This window comes from Molothrus ater, chromosome 2 (genome assembly GCF_012460135.2).
Source record: "Molothrus ater isolate BHLD 08-10-18 breed brown headed cowbird chromosome 2, BPBGC_Mater_1.1, whole genome shotgun sequence".
NCBI classification, from domain to species: Eukaryota; Metazoa; Chordata; class Aves; order Passeriformes; family Icteridae; genus Molothrus; species Molothrus ater.
The window spans coordinates 45,617,309-45,634,526 of NC_050479.2; the positions used below are offsets into that span (position 1 = coordinate 45,617,309).

General features: G+C 34.8%; 1 long non-coding RNA gene across 1 annotated transcript in view; it reads right to left on the minus strand.

Annotated features, from left to right (window-relative positions):
- The window catches only part of LOC118692490 (uncharacterized), a 74,499-nt gene extending 57,708 nt beyond the window's left edge, over nucleotides 1-16,791 (minus strand). The window contains exon 1 of the long non-coding RNA XR_004981161.2: nucleotides 16,500-16,791. This is a non-coding gene — a long non-coding RNA (uncharacterized LOC118692490). The remainder of the gene's footprint in view (nucleotides 1-16,499) is intronic.
- Between the last annotated feature and the right edge of the window lie 427 nt (nucleotides 16,792-17,218).

The window sequence follows — 17,218 nt, forward strand, 5'->3', positions numbered from 1 at the left end:
GCTAATCCATAAATCAAAATATTCAATGCAATATATGATTATTCTCTTTATCTAACACCATAGTGATGTCCACATTATGCAACTTTTAATTAGAAGGCACAAAGATGTGAACATTTGTAGAAAGAAGGTTTCATTAAAGCAGATAGAGACAAACTTTTCAAATATTATTAGTCATCTTTTTAGTCTTACATTTTCCTAGAAAAAGCATTAGAAACACCGAAGAAAAAAATTGATTTTACTTATTTATTTAGAAAGATTCATTTTAAAATACATTAATATAACTTTTTTATGAAGAGAAGTGTGTTGTGGTTTAACTGAGTTGTCTGAATTAAAAATATCGTTGCCTCAAGTATCTTTCTTTTTCACAGAATACACTTTTAAAGCATCTATCTTGATTTTGAAGATAGGTACTTCAAATTTAAAGAATTATTTTTAGGTGGTTATAGATAGCTTAAATGAATTCTTCTATTCTGTGTCAATGTCAGTATTCATGGGGTAAATAGGAAAACTCATGATGTGTAAACACATGATTGTAAAGCACAGCAAAAATAAAGAGATTGAATTCAGTGGTAGAGATTTGCCCTCATTCTTGAACTAATTTTGATATTTTGTAATAGAACTTCAATTAATTGATTTTCATGATCTGAAAAACACTTATGGTGAAGAAACCTTAAGCGATGATCAAGGTTTGGAAGTTGTGAAAAACCTGGACATGGACAGCACAGAGATATCCCATGTCCTTCAGGAGCTTGTGGTTGAAATAAATTAAATGTTCTAGCTACAAATCCAACATTCCTTAACACCTTCACATTTGAAGAATGGATTTTCAACGTCCTTCTAAGCAGCAGAAATTACTTTTTCATTGTGCAAACAGAATAGAAGCCTGAGTGCTAATTTATAGTTACCTAAATTTGGTTATGTGTAAAACTGTACCAAATGATTAAAACACAAAGGACGTTAAATTATAGTGTATCAAAACTACTGATAAGTAAGTTTCATTTCAACAAAATGAGAAAATCTTGTGGTAAATAAATGCTGAATTTGAAGGTAATGAAAACTTAGAGGGAAGAAAGCACAAACAATGCAAATGTTAAAAAGTAACTTGAAATTCAGGCCTTTCTTTTCTAAACGTAAGATGAAAAACTTAATTTTTATACTCAGCTTCACTTAATTCAAGACACATGTCCGTCCTGTCTCTGTACACTAGCTACTACATTGCCTAAGTCATATTTCACTGGTACTTCAAAAGCACTTTCATTGTCTTCTTTTTCCTAGTCTGATTTTTGAAGAATTTTACAAGTATAGCAACCACACTTCATCAGCAATTCAACAGGAAAAGGGCTGAGGTTTGCAAGGTTTTTCTATTTTTTTATTTTTAAATCTTCCAGATCCTGTCACATTAGAAATACTTAGATGCTGAGAATTTTAGACTGTGGCCCTACTTGTGAATATAGTATGGATTGAATTTTTCCATAAAACCCATCCACAATAATATTCTAAAGATATGACTCCAAGCATTGACCAATCTACCCTTATTAAAAAAGAGGTAGTAACAAAATTCATACTTTGTTTTCAATTATTCATACTGCAGAAACAATTAATCAAAAAACACAGCAGCGTAAGAGATTAATTTCCTCCTGACTAAACAGAAAGCTACAAAAAAAAAAAAAAGAAAGATATTGTGACTTTACACTGTAATGGGTTTTACTAACCCAACCATTTGTTCTCTACTATAGCAAAAGAATTTTTTTCCTACCAGTCAAAAAACCCATTTTGTCTTTAATGTTTCAAAGTGACAAATCAGTTTTTCGGTAGCTATAATATCTTTTCCCCATTATATTATTTTCCAATTGTTAGCATTAGTTAATAGTTTTCAAATATTATATCGTGTTTTATATTATAAAATATGCAAATTCATCGGGTATATCCACTTTCTATAGTATTCTCAGACTTGTATAACCTCTACTAATCTACCTCATTTATTAATAATAATAGGAAACAGATCAGTTCTACCTCAGGTCTCAGCTGGGAGAACTGAGAACATTAGGAACATTCACAACAGGCATGTGCTGTAATCCATCTGCCACAAGCTCATGCTGTCAGTGCTAGATGAGAGAGTTGTGACACATTATATTAGCTTCCAACAATTTCTCAGTCACTATGATAATAGGAAAAAAAAAAAAAAGTGGAGTGCATTACCTCTTCCAGATACATTCACCACCTTCAAAATGCAGCATCATCTGTTTTGTACGATTTCAGTTTCAGAGTTAAAATTAACTTGGAAAAAAATGTGTAAAAGTTTAATTGCTCTTCTGATTTTTCATGATTTCTAATTGCTTTGTGCATTCCCATATTTGAACTAACAAAATTGAAAATTCATACTTCTCTGAATTACCTAAACTAATATCCATCATCTGCACAATAGGATGTGTGGATGGACTTTTATGCTTAAATTTAGGCACTATGGAAAAGGTCTTCTAAATTATGTGTCCTGGGAAAAGTTTCATGCCAGTGAGGTTTTATAAAACTTGTCAATGTATCTTTTAGGATAAGAGTTTGCAAACAAACAAATGAACAAAAAATCTGTATTAAACCTCCTTATATTATATTCAAATGCAAATACCACAGATATCTCTGTGTTAATTTTTGTGTGTTTATGTGCACAAGAACGTATGTCAATAGCAATAGTATCTGAAAAGTATTTTTTCTCAGGTGGTAATTACCTAGTCAACAGCATGGGACTTATTTTTATAATTTGAACTTGACATTATGGTTATATTAGAGTAAAAAATATTAAGTGCTGAATCATAATGAATTTAATTTATAGATGTAAAAATTGACTGTATGTAATTCTAATTAAATGGAAACTCATACAAAATACTTTAGCAAACACCACACAATATACAAGCACACTAAGCAGTTGATACACATCTTTTTGTGTGCTTAACTTTCACCTTCTAGTGCAAAAAAGTTAGATCATATAATAAGAGTACAATTTTGATATAAGAGGAAATAGTCAATTCACTCATTGAAGTTTTTTTTTTATATATAAATAGCAGATAGGCAGTAACTTGGATTAACTTTCATTCTCTTCCTTTGAATTTTCTTTTCATAATATGGACTCCACCTCCTTTCATTATTTTTATTTCTTTCAAATATTTAAAAAATCTTTTTTTTTTGTCTGCTGGTGTGATTTTGATTTAAAATTCATCTATATGATTTTTTTATGTAACTTCATAACCTTTTTCAGTTTATTTGTAGAAATACAAAGCCTTACCAGCTTCAAAAGTAAAAAGATGTAATTTTGAGTGACCTTGGACTTTTTAATTGATCTTTTACTAAGTCATACTGTGTGAAAAATATTAACATAAGGTTCAAATCCACAGATAAGACTGAAGCTCAAATTTGTTGCCTCTTACTTTTTGTCCCTTCACAACACATTTAGAGAGTGTGATGGTGATGCTTTTGATGTGACATGTCCTGGTAGAAGTGTTAGATAATAAAGGTCCCTTGCATTTATAAGCCTGACTTTTTGTTTTTTCCATTGTGAAATTGTCTGGCAATTGCAAAGAGTATGACAGTCGTACTTAACTCATAACATATTCCATATTTCCCAGTTTAGATATATCATTTGCATTTGCCTTTTGACATTTGCAATTGGAGATTTCCTCATGTTAGCTCATAAGCATGCAAAAAGAAAAATATTTCTATCTGAAAAGCAGACAGTTTTAAAGCCCATATATATAAAAGAATAAAACTATCATGGAGTTAAAGAAAGAATCAAACAAACTGCATCCTTCTTATGTGTCACACATACACACAACTGGGATTATATTGTTTGTACAGTACCTGACCTGCCTGATATTTTTAGGCATACTTTAATAAATATAATAATTTATATAAGTATTTTAGCCATTTTTTGAGATAGAAAATTAATTAAATTTCTTTTGAACTTCAGTATTCCAACAGGAATTTTAAAATTCTTGATGGGGGTGGGGCACAGTGTGTGTCCATTGGCCTCTCCACAGGAGTCCCTCTCTATAAAATGACTACTTGTTTCAAAGAGGTCCAAATGAGTGAGCCAGTCACAGCCATTGATTCAAATTTTCTGCACTTATAAATAAGTATGCTACAATAGGGCCCTTATGACTCATACTAAATAACTGAATCTCTTTTATCTCTTTTATCCTTCTTGTTCTTCCCATTTCCACACTATCGTGATCTTGTGGATGTGTTCTTACCATTTGTACTGCTAAGTGTTAAAAGCTGAGCTTATTCACTAAAGCAAATATCTAACATCATGACTAATACCTTCTCACTTCTTTGTATTCTGAATGAGACTTCTTATATCAGGCTGCAGTAACTTCTTTTATATTTACCTTGTGAAATGTCTGTGGGATAAGTTCACCTTTCTGTTCAGTGTTTGTACTGCTCAAGGGAGACTTAGACTGTGACAAGGGCCCCTAGGCAACACAGTTGTATAAAATGCAATGCAGGAAGGGAGCATATTTCAATATGACACATCTAAGAAAATGGAAATTCTACAAAATAATAGAGGAGACATCACTACCGATAAAATTGTGAACTCTTCAGAGAATAGAGCAAATCAGTTCAGGCCAAACATGAGTACTGCACACCGTGGATGTAGACAGAACCTTGTGTCAGCATAAATGAGTCTCACACCTTTTCATTAAAGGTATGTATATATGAGTATTGTTGAAATTTTTCTTTTGCCTAAATCTTGATTGTGATGGCTGACTCGAGCTGACAGGCAAGTCCCCACACAGTTGCCTGGTTACTCCCCCCAGTTTATTGCTGGGCATGATGTTATGTTCTGTGAGATATCTTTTTGGCCAGCTGGGGTCAGCTGGCCCAGCTCTGTTCCTGCTCATCTTCTTGACAACCCCCAGCCCACTTTTTGGGGGCAGAGTGAGACCTTAACCCTGTGCAGGCACTATTCAACAGTAGCTAAACCTTTGGTAAGCTATCAACATTGATTTGGTCATAAACCTAAAACAGCCAGATTGTCTGCCACGAAAAAAATCCTGTAAGCCAAATCCAGAGCCAAATCCTGGGCAATAGTGGACTTGATTTTTTTTTTCCATTTTTAAAAGATATGATCATTAAAAAACTATATTTAATCACTATCCTAAATATTCTGTCTCTTTTCTAATTGCACCAAAGAGTCTACAAATTAAGTATATGCTTTATGGTCACCTTTTTATAACCTTTTTGTAAAAGTACATTTTTTAAATTGTTTTATCTAACAGTGTCTTGCTGTTCATTCAGTCCATGGCTGAAGTGAAATTATTAGGGGGAAATTATCTTCAAATCAGACTACTGAGAAAGTGATCAATAATTATATTGAGATTGTTTCATCCATGTGAAAATATGATGCTTCCTCACAGATATTTAGTTAATGGACCTGCTCTTCTGTGAATCCTTTTATTTATTCTGAGTGTGCAGTAGGTTTCAAACAGTAATTATTTTGTCAGCAAACCCTTGCAATAAATAGCAAACTCTAGTACCATTCTGCTGTGTTTTGCTAGAAAGATAAGGCAATAAAACAAATTAATATAAATCAAACTACATCCAGTTACATATTTGCTATTCTCATTACTTTAAAAAATAGGGGTTTTTATTCAAACGCAGATACATTTTTTTATATTTTATTTTGAAAATTTCCATATATTTTGTTTCAGAAAATGCCAGTTTTATGTTGTCACTCACATATATGAAATCTCACCTGTTTGAGAAAATCCAAGATATTATGACAGATGTTTTGAAATATCAGCCTGAAGTATGTGTATGCAGCGAAAAGAAAACTATTTAATACACCTTAGAAGTGAAAGCCCAAGTTTAGTCTCTTACAAAGGTACTTAATACCAGCATAAGAAACCATCTGGATGTAAGAAATGCCTAAGTTAAAGCTACAAAATAGTAAATAATACACAGAGAATGATACATAGAGAACATGTGCTGAGAGATCATTGAGAAGAAGCTTTAGTTACACTTCAGTTGAGTCTAACAATTGCACAGCAAATGATTCCTGGCCTTTGTTAAAGCAAATAGACTGGACTCCTTTATTTTTCCAAGAATGTAAATAGAGAAGTCCATTGGACAGATGGAAATCCTGCAGCATTTGAAAGACTGGAAAATTCTATAGGGCTTCTAGTGATATACCTGATAATATTAATGGGGCTGGCACTGAGATACAAAATAGCTTGAGTGAAAGAAATTCTAACTGTTCTTGGTGCCTTAGACAACAATAAGGTTTAAAGTGTTTGTAGATACCTCCAGCACTAGGAGCACAATAATTTAGAAAGAAATCCATACAGCAGTTTTGTGTCTGTATGACACAGCCAATGCAGTAGATATGTAAGAGCAGCATGGGTCAGCTTACTCACTGTTTGCAAAGGACCACTTTTAGCATGTCACAGTTATAAGGTGTCAGGGAATATCACAACAGTATCACTTAATGTGTTACTGGAGCTGTTTCCCTCTTTTTATCTTTTCACTTCATGAATTTTCAAAAGTATGCTTTTTATTATTCAGATTATCACAGTTTAAAACCTCAGCAGTTAAAACAAACTAAAAAGATGCACACTGCTTTGAGGGGTACCACAACCTCTCCACTTGGAGATTAATCATTGATGCAAGCTCACCCAAATTTCTGAGCAGACACATTTAAAAGTTTTCAGCTCTGGAAAACCTTTTATTTTTAACCCAAATTTTACACATGCCTACCTTTTAAAAAACAAAAATCCTATAGATTTCATGCCTAAATTTTCATTTACTTCTAAAAGTAAAATAACCAGTTATTTTTAATTAAGTAGAAGTAATACACTAGTTACAGCAGAAATTACACTTTCTTCTTGCACTTTTTTCTTCACTGCATCCATTTGTTTTTCCCTGTCTTTATCAATATTCCCTGCTTTCAGTTTTGTGGTACATTAGGTTCGTGCATATCAAGTTCTGTCACTTATCTTCCTGTTTCACACACTGCCAAACTCCTGAGGCTTGCAAAACAAATGGAAAATGCTTGAAGAATTCCTTATTTTCCACAAAAGAAGTAAACAGAAGTAAAAATAACATATCAAATTGCATTTGAACAATGGTTCAAAGGGAAACTTTGAAATGAGATTCAATTCTAACATAAAAAATAGAAAATATTTTGCTTCTTCAAAGTACTATTTAGAAATATATTCTTTTTAATATTTACCTTTACAATAATATTCTCTTGTGACTTAAAGTCTTTATGCTAGTTGTCTATACTTTATCTAGTATCATTAGAGACAATCACTTCCAGAATTTTATTATTCTTATTTGAAGACAGGGATTTAACATATCTATTTTAATGTAAGGAAAACACATAAAATTTAGTCCTTTAGCAATATCAGAAACATGATATAAATATAATAATAATATAAGCCATACTTTATTAAAAGTCACAGCCTGGAGAATTAGATTCCCTTTCATTGCAATGAGCTTGAGATGTTTCAGTTACCCGAAGATTCTCATGGATCTATATTATTGTTCCTTAGAAAACAATTTTGTTATAATTAACTTGTACTTTCACTTTTTTCCTTGCAAAATAATTCCAAAGGCATATTCACATTAGTCATAAACTTTTCCAAAAGCTGTAAATTTAGTTCCTTTTCTGGAGGGATGCATGCTTTTTACACCCAAAAACCTGTTTCATATTCTGCAGTTCACAAAATGACTGTGTGCTTGCTAAAAAGCCTTATAGTGAGTTGTCTACAAGATAAAATAGTATCTTTTTAACTTTTAAGACCTTCAACAATAGTTGTCTGTAGAATTTAGATATTAATCCCATTCTTATAGCAATTTTGTGTAACTGTTCAGCAGCAGGCAGTAAATATCAGTAACTAACAACATCTACATCTGAATTTAGGATAGATACTTTGAGTTATATTTTATTGACAATTGTAAATAAAGATATTATCCATAATCTTTACCACCAAAAAATCCAGCTAATGTGCTATATCTTATTGTTATAGATACCTCAACCAGAAGTAGAATTTTAAAAAATGTTAGCAAATTCTTATTATTTCTAAAGACTCTGAAGACAGATATATAATTTACTGCAGTGAATGGATGAGATGTTAGGAGACCAATCATAAGATCCAGAAGTAGAAAAATTAGGAATATAGGCTTTGAAACAAATAGTAAGAGATACTTCAAAGACCAAACCACTAGTTTTCATCCCTTTTCTCCTTTCTTGTTTGAGTAAGTCCTGCTTCCACTCATGGACATGAAATCAGATTAATTTCTGTCTTTGACAAAAAGCATTTGCAATCTACAGATTACATGATCCAGTTAAGGAACCATGGTAGTCTGCATTCTCTTTCTTTTCAAAACCTAATTTCCACCTATGTTTTCAATTTCTAGGATAAAATGTGAAAAAAATGAATAAGGTAAACACTTTTTGTTTCTAGCAGAGAACAAACCAGTGTCTCTAGGGCTCCTAAATCAATAGACTCCTAGCAAATGCAGAGATAGGCTTCAGTTGTTCAAACATCAGTCTCTAGAATAATTTCAGACTTGACGAAATAGCCTTCCTGGTCTTCAGCTTCTCCCCTCCAGATTAATGTATGTCTACCAAAAGTCTTCTGTCCAGTCTGCAGTTCTATGCAGATGATTTGGTGGTTTAGAACATCTAATGGCTATTTCTCCTTCTGCAGCTTGGAACTTGGGTTCATGTCTCTTCAGGCACTCTGTAAGGATCCCGTCAACCTCATTTTCATCTCTCCTGGTGCTGCATTCTGTTCATCTCTTCCAGAAGATGGTTTTTTTTTGTTTGTTTGTTTTTGTTGTGGTTGTTTTCATTGTTGTTGTTGTTGTCGTTTTGTTGTTGTTTGTTTGCTTTTGCTATGCAGCCCAGCTTTTCAGCCAGAGCACAGATGCTGGGCATGTATACCATTTTGCTTCAGTGGGAGACCATCTTGCTTCAGTGCACCACCTTGCTTCAGTGGGAGACCTCTGGGTGCCCTGGAGGTCAGGCTTTGAGTGGAAGTCTCCAGTGTGCTGGGATGGTGCCTGCTGAGGCTTGTGTTTTGTGCCCTGTGGCACATCACATGTTGAGCAGTCCTGTGCTGTCCTAATTTGCTGCTGGATCCCTTCCATATGCCCCTCTGCACAAACTGCTGTGCAAACGACTGCATTTGTGCATTTCTATTTCCTATGCTCCTATTTGTTGTTCACCCTCACTTTAGCCTGCAGGGATATTGGCCAAGTGTGCTGGGGATGCAGATTTTGCTTTGGCTAGGTTTATCAGTTTATCAATAGCAAAACAACAGGCAGAGAAAAAAGCACTCAGAAATTACTGAAGAGAAAGAGATTTTAATTTTTTTAAGTAAAAATGACATATTAGGGTTCACTTTTAACAGATCAGCATATCTGCTTTTATGTTTAGCTCTGCTATCTAACCCCTCATTGCTTAACATCTGCATTTGGAGATTACAGATTTCTCCTTTGGAACCACCTCAGACTTGCCAACCCTCAGAAAAATCTTTTTGAATATCTGGGTGCAGAGGGAGACACCATGGAGTGCTTGAAACTGTAGAATCCCAGAATCATAGAATTACTGTTGCTGGGAAAGGCCATCTGCAAATGATGCAGTCTAATCCCATCTTCTCAGAGCAGGGTAAAACACTGCAGGTGGCTCAAGGCCCTGCCCTGTTGGGTTTCAAGGGACAGAGGCTCCATGACATCTCGAGGCACCACATTCAGTCTTTGACCACCCTTGTGGTAAAAGTGCTCTTATGTCGAAATGCAATTTCATCTATTTCAGTTTGTCTCTCTTGACTCTTCTCCTGTCACCTGTCAGAAGAATCTGGCTTTAATTTCTTTGCTGCCCCTCATCAAGTGCTTTTGCAGACTCCTTCTCTCCAGGCTGAACACTTCCATTTCTCCTGTATTGACTATCTCTAAGTCCTGAGTCAACCAGCTCGAGGATGTCCATGTCTCTCTTCTGCTGGAGAGCCTGGACCTGGACTCAGCACAATAAATGTGACTTCACCAGGGGGAAGGAGCACCTTCTCCCCCACAGGATGTGACTAATTCCCACCTCACCCTGCAGAAAATGCTTTTCCTAATGCAGGCCAGAAGGCTTTTTGCCACATGACCACTTTGCCACATGACCACTTTTTGCCACATGACCACTGCCATCAGATTGGATAAAGTTAGCCCCTGGGAGAGCTCTGGTGGTCATAAAGCTTGTTTTCAGTCTTTGCTGTCAGAAAATATAGACTGTGAGAAATATAGACTCTCCTCCAAATGGGAGAGAGATGAAGAAGAAAGAGAACACTGGTATCTGCTGTCCCTGCATAACACAAGCAGGGTGGAGGGACAATTCCAAGAGTAATTCCTCATAGGACAATGTGGCTACTGGGCCTCTTTAAATCCCTCAGTGTGCTCTATGTGCCATGTGAGACAGAGAAGGAGGGGTGTATTGCACAACACGCTGCTGAGTTATACTGATGCGTGAGTAAAATGAGTAGGGGCCGTACCGTGTTGGGGCCTGTGCCACGAGGTGTACAGAGAGATTGTAAGCGTGGCAGAGAAAATTGCCAGCCTAGGCACAAACTGCACCATGCCAGCTAGTTTCAGTGCCAAGTATTTAGTGCACTCATGTAGATGTGGCTGTAGAAACAAAATTCAGGTGAGCACTCAAAACATTTTACCGTTACCGTCTTCAATTTAGTTGTATCTTTCTTCAAAGAGTGAACAGGTCCTAACACAACTTCCAAGTTTAGTCAACAGAAACAGTTTTTTCTAAAAATATGAACACAATTTATTTTAGATGCCAACACAAGTTTCTGATTGAAAAGACAGAAATATTTATTTAAGATAAGATTAATATTATATTGAATTAGGTGATCTGTTGCATCCTATGGTACCAAATAAAAGAAATTGCTTTAAGGTAAAGGACATTCACTTAAATGGAAAAAAAAAAACCAAAACAAAAAACCACAGTGGATTTTAAGAAAGATTCCTTTATGGAGGGTGGTCAGTAGGCAGAATATCTAAGAGGCAAACATAACAAACATTTTCAGATAATCAATTAATACATTGAATTTGGCTGAAGGGTACTGGTAAGCTGGAAAAGCTTGAGTTTGTTTATAGTCAGCCAGGCTAGCTAAATGCCAGAAGGGAATTCCTAACTGAGCATACTAATTCTTCCTATATTTGCTATCATTTGTATCTTATAGAATTGTGGGGGTTTTGTTTGTTTCCACATAAACAAGCAATGAATAATTGTTCTTTTTTATTTTTAACTTTCAGTCCCTATGGATTGGTGTGGCTAAATTACTTGGCAAGTATCCCATTGCCAATTCAACATGGCTGTGTACTGTACTATTGTTTCTGCTTTTGAAAACAGAAAACGAATCTCATGTCAAAACCATGTAATATTTGGACAAGGTGTAAGCAACCTACTGTGATTTATTGGAAATGCCTTTCACAAGAATAATCTCAAGCACCCCATATGAAGGTATTTAGAGAGAACATGCATCTGGCTGTATCAATCTTAAGTTTATGTATTTAATGTGTATTTTTCCATAAGAATTTTCCCACAGCCAGTTCCTACGTGTGCATTCAGTCTAAGATAAAGGACTAGGCATTTTATACAACTATTACAGTGTATGAAAATTCATCTTAGGATGTATTAATAAAATGTAGTCTCCATTTGAAGTCTGTAGGAAGAGATCTGCAGGACTACATTTATTTTTGACTAGTCTGAATCTATGATTGACTTGGCAATATACACATTAATGTCAGGTTCTGACCTTGTGCATGCTGATGGCTGTTCTTATTGTGCATCAGTCCTGCCTGCTATGTGAGAATACTGAAGATGGATCACCTTTTTTTTTTTTTATGTGACTAAAGCACCTTTGGTGGGGTGCCTCTTTCATATTGGCTTGTCCACTTAGTGATGTGTCTTCAAAGTGCTTTTTAGCGCAGCTGGAGATGTAGTCCATGGTAACACGATTTCTCTGTTTTTTGAAATGTGGGACAACTTATCTGAAAAAATAGATCAGAACACTTCAACATTTTTTAAAAGCATGTTTCAGGAGCTAGGAAGGAGACTGTGGAGGTGAAAAAACACTTTGATTAAGCTGGTTACCTATTTTTTTTTATATATCTTATAAAGAAGCTACTATGTATTGACAATAGCATTTTTGGTTCTAAAAATCAGAATTATTTAATAGCTTTATAAACCAGACAATTGTTTGTGAGGATGTAAAAATCCTGTCATCTTTGATGAAATCTTAACTGTTTGTTGAACTAAATATTACACGTTAATGGACTAGAAGGGAAAAAAGTACAATCCTTCCCAAAGCAAGCAAATGTCTTTGGCACATTTTTTTTGAAATTGGAGTTATAAAGAAACTGGCGTATGTATTTGAGCATCTAAATGTTCACATTAGTATACTATATAACAATCTTTTGCAGTATTGTTTTTTCATAACTAAGAATATCTGAGTGTAACAAAACCAAATACTTCATAACTGGAGACACTTGAATCAAAGCTTATGATGAATAATTAATTCTTTACTTGGTGAATTTCTAACTATTTTTTAACAGCTAATAGGATTATATGGACTGGAAATTTTTCTTAAAAATTAATCCATATAATGCTTTGTAGTCTAATCTAGATGTATAGGTTGTCTCTATGGTTATTTCAATAAGAGAATCATTTGCCATTATGAGACATACTTTTTTAGACAGACTGAAGTAGATGTTCAATTTTCACAGGAAGAAATCTAAGTTAGATAAAATTTTACTTTTATTTTTTTAATTATTATTAATTCCCGCCACTTCCCGCTCCCCAGAAGTTCATTTCTTCACAGATCAAAATAGTGTTCTAAAAAGAAATTAGTGTCATAGGGAAGGAATTATTTCTAAGTATGATTTCTGTCTTGCTTACTGAAGCAGTTGTATTTTCAGTAGCAAATATGGTAGAGGACTACAAGGAGAAAATGAAAAGTGCTTACAATTTCAGATTTGACAAGTGAATTAGCAGTTTGCTTGGAAATAAGAAAATTCCAAAACCCAAAATGGGAACAACACAGGAAATCTGCTTCTACCACCTCAATATGAACACTGTTGTTTGATCATCTGTCTAGATTTCACTGCTTGTCTTACTGGAGGGCTCATTGCTTCTGCCAGTACAGGCAGTGCGTTCTATGTGAAACATAATTGGGCTTGGCAGATATTTGGTGTTATTGAACAACAATGTTGTATTCTTTGCCTGGTATTACTCCACACTTGGTGGGATCTTATCCCGGGAGCTGGAAACTTCTGCAGCTGAAGCATATCTTATGGTATATCTTCTGAGTCAGGGTAGTCAAGAAGGATTCAGTTGATGATTCTGGAGACTGCTGCAAATGGCCAAATGAACAGAAAGAACAGCAAAGGGGAAGATTTGCTTTGGTGGCTTAAGAGAATTCAAATGCTCAGATGGATATAAGGCTCTTATCATGTCCTACATGGTCAATTTGGAGGCTGGGACTGAAAAATAGTGGAAAACTGAAATGTTTGGAAATAACTATATACAGTTCTATTAGCGCATCAAAATAGTTTCAAGTTGGCTGCACACAATTTTTTGATGATTTTAACTTTGTTTTCTCTGTTATTTGCAAGTAAGAAAGAAATTAGGTATAGTAATACCTCTTGGGCTGACCAGGGAGTATTGAAATATACATTATTAATTTCTAAAGGAATTTTTATGTTAAATTATAATATAAAAAAATAAACACGTTGATATCTTATAACTTAATCATGGGACCAAATGCAGGACAAATTTTCCCTATGACATTTGAAATTAAATTACAAATAAAAAATATTAAAATCCTGTGTAAGAATTTCTGATCCTGTTGAAGCAAAGATTTGCATTTGTTGGGTTGAATATGTACAGAGAATAATTTCACTAAAGAGTATATAATTATCTACCGATATAGAAAGAGGAGCACAGTGATCTGAATTTCCTTTTTGTTTAAAGCTTTTGCTCTTTTAACAGGGTTATTACATAAGCAGCTGACAGAGTTTCAATTAATGTTTTATGGTTTTTCCACACTGTTCAATATTTACTAGCAAACATATATATATATATTTATATAGATATGCTGCATTACCTGATTACAAATATAGAAACAGATGTTCAGACACAACATTTTAAAATGTCTGTTGTTATTTTGCTTGATTAGGCTATATGCAGGCATTTTGTAATATGATTACAAAGATAATTACAGAATAATTTTCTTTTTAACTATAATTAGCCTATATTTCAAGTTAATCATGATACATCTTGCAGAATGTTTACATTGTCAGAAACATACACTGATAAGCTTCAGATCTAGGAACACAGCTAATTACTCTATGCAAAAAATATGGAATATTTCTGTGTTCTTGTTCTTTAATTATAGTGTCTCTTTTTTCCCCTGTGAATTGGTGTAGATACTTTCCCCTGGGGGCAAGTGAACAGTTAAAAAGCTTTGAACTCAGTGTTTTTAAGGCTTTTAATAAGATTTCCCAAATATCCAAAATTAATATGTGCAAAGCAGGCTTACCAGGCAAATTCTCTGCAACCCCTGGCAAAAACTCTCGGGGGTTTTGTGTATATTTTGTAAACTGATGTAGACTCAAAAAAGGTCAACCACTTGACATTCTTTGGCTGTACAGCAAATTCAGCAAATTATTCTGCAAGGATTCTCTTGTCACTCAATGTAAAAAGCTATCAACTCAATAAAATTTCTTCAGTTTCTCTAGATGCATGTGAAATCTCAAAAAAAAAAATTGATTGCAGATTCAAGAAGGAGTTTCTGGTGAAAGCTTATGTTTCCAAAGAACACAGCCCATTTCCTAAGTAAAACAAAAAAATAAAATAAAATATCCTGAAGTTTATCTCAAGTGATTATTTTGTTTGGCTTTCTTTCACAAGCATAAGGAAAAGGAAATAGTCAGATTTACATATTTCCCATAAACATATGGAATGCCAAAAAACCTGATAATTAGTGGTTTTGATTCTGTGATACAAAACCATGGATGTTACCATGATTTTGAAGTCAAACAGAACTGAGTGCAGATTATCCATGCTAGTCTGCAGCAATGTTCAGGAGGAACAGAGCAGCAGGCATCACATACGAATACACAGGCACAGCTCCAAAAAAGGCAAAAACTGTCGCAGAATCAGAGCTGATGTCTTTTCTAAACAGGAGGCTGCTGTGGTTAACGTGGCTATTACCTAATTTAAACTGTGAGTCATAGAAGGTACATGGCCTTTACATGCTTCTTGCTGTTGCAATGGATCACTCATGCCTGGCTGTGTGCCACAAAAAAAGTGGTATCAGCAGGAAGAGTTACTCACTGACATTGAGCTCTTCCTTGTTCCCTCTGTCATGATGCCTGAGCTCTATAGCAGCACTGTATAGGAGCCAACACATTTTAGCAAAAAAAGACTGGTTTTACAAAGCCTATGAATCTATAACTCTTTTTACCATGGAGCAGAGCCATGAGTTTTCCCACTATTTTGAATAAGGTTATAATAGGGAATAAGATCCTTCTTCCCAAGTAGAGGATGGATGATTCAATTGCCTGTTTGAGAGATCTAAGCAGAATTCTCCCCTGCTAAAGTCTGTATGCCTTCATCTGTCAATTTATTCAATTTCTGTCTTGAATTTTTATTAATGAAAATCTTTGACTTATTCTCATAAGGATGAATAAGGACAGAAACAATCATTAAGACCCTCTTCTCCCACATGGAACCGTTTTCCACAACTGCTAGACTTGCCAGATTTATTGCTAATATACTTCCACCTGTATGACCACTATAAAAGTAAACTGGAGATGAGGAAAAACCTGTTGCTAGCTGGCCTTTTTTTCTCCTACACATGGACATTACTACCACTCCACTCTAAATTCCACTCTGCCAGAGATCTTGTAATGCTGGTAATACTCTACCTACTTGTGCTCTTAACACTCTTTTAGGGAGAAAAAAGGAAGCATCAGGATATAAAATGATTCAGATAAGGTCATCCAGGAGGTTGATAGCAGACATGAAGCTGTCATCTGGTGTCCACTGCAAGTGTCTGATTAGAGTTTTAGTTCAGATTAAATATGATCCAGTCCATGTGATCAGATTCGAACTCATCATAAGGGAACCCTCTAAAGCTGCACAGAGTTGACCATAGGGAACAACCATTTCTCTCTACAGATTCACTTCTATTGTAAATCAGAACATGTTAATATATTTTTGGTTCCATGCACTCAGACACGCCAAATAAAATCACAAACTTCCCTGTGTAAATGATGATGATGATGACAACAACAACTATATATATGTATATATATATGTATATACATATATGTATATCATATATCCCCCTCTTTGAGACATACAGGGCATCCTGTATACCAGGTTTGCTCTTTTTATTTACTGCTAGTCAATTAGAATACATAATCAAGTGTAATCTTACCTTTTCTACCAGGCAAGGAAACGTTGTTCTCCGGTCTTCTTCTGTTAGTAGAGAAACAGAAACTTTCATAGAATGATTTGCTAAAATTTTAAGAGCTACCTTATGAATTGTGTTCCATCTTATTTCCAAAGCGCAGAGATCTTTCCAGTGATTAAAATATATCTATGAGGGAATAAAGAAAAATGTTAAAATTAGCAGGGTATTTTATCATCTTCTTATCTTAACATTTTGTCTTTGACTTGCAAAGCTTTGAGACATTTGCATGAGGATATTTCAGGCTATGCATTTCTGCACCCTAAGCAACTGTTACTCAACCTACACAAATTTGAAATTTTAAAATCAGATATGCTATTAATATCCAAGCTCTACTGATATATGAGGTTTGTGTGGTTTTGGTAGTGGCAGGGCTGGGCTACAGGGTGGCTTCTGTGGGAAGCTGCTAGAATCTTGTTCCCCTGTGTCTGGCAGAGACAATGCCAGTCAGCTCCAGGACAGACCTGCAGCTGGCCAAGGCTGAACCAATCAGGAATGATAGGAACACCTCTGTACGATATATTTAAGAACGAACAAAAATGCTATTTAACATATGTAATTGTGGCCAGAGAAGAGTAGAGTGAGAATATATGAGAGGAACTACGCTACAGACACCAAGGCCAGTGGAGAAGGAGGGGCAGGAAGTGATCCAGGTTCCAGAGCTGAGATACCTCTGTAGCCCATGG